This window comes from Propithecus coquereli, unplaced genomic scaffold (assembly GCF_000956105.1).
Source record: "Propithecus coquereli isolate 6110/MARCELLA unplaced genomic scaffold, Pcoq_1.0 Scaffold282, whole genome shotgun sequence".
NCBI lineage: Eukaryota > Metazoa > Chordata > Mammalia > Primates > Indriidae > Propithecus > Propithecus coquereli.
Genome location: NW_012148419.1, coordinates 2668636 through 2669477, shown reverse-complemented (window position 1 = coordinate 2669477; position 842 = coordinate 2668636).

Genomic DNA, 842 nt, shown 5'->3' with positions numbered 1-842 from the left:
AAAATGTTGACTATGTTACCTCTTAGTATGGAGACATTTCAAAGGATGGCAATTAAATAACAATATAATTGTAAATCAATCACAATTTACATCATTTTATTTTAACATCCTTGGAAATCTGAACATAAATCTGTATTGAATTCTTCAAAATTATTTCCAGAAATTACACAAATAACACTAGAGGTGGAAAGAAAAATTAACATCTCTAAAGGGTTTCCTGGTGCAAATCTGTATTGAGAAAATCCTCTCTAGGTCCCAGCAACAGCAGGCAGGGCCATTTTGATTGTGGCTTTACCCCTCTTGGGCCTCTTAAGCAATCTAGATCCATATACAGCCACTATCACCCCTACTGTGGGCAGAGTGTTCTGTTATCTATTACCCTGTGTATCCATTTTCCCATGAAAAGCACAAATTGACCTTACAACTCTCCTTTGGAATTAGAGACCTTAATTCTCACAATATCCAGAGAGTAGAGGGCAGAGAAGGAGTTAGGTTGTGGTTTAACAATGTCTCTGAGGATACATGATCTCTTATTAAAAAAAGAACAGACAAATAAGTGCTGTCTGTTTTTCATTCAACATTTCTACACATTTATTAGTGATAAAAGTTACTTTTCACAGTAATCTAAGTTTTTGCTAACTTTGGTTTTTAAAAATAAGCAATCTAGATAGCGTTTCTTGAATACATAGGCCTGACACAGTTTTATTTCCTAAAATGCGTAAGCTGCTTTCTATTTCGGCCAACTTCATGGAAACGTTTAAAATCCTAGGTCAACACATATCAATCAACATCAACAACAGAAATAATACCTGTGGCTGTAAAAATAATGCCTCTTCTAAGTC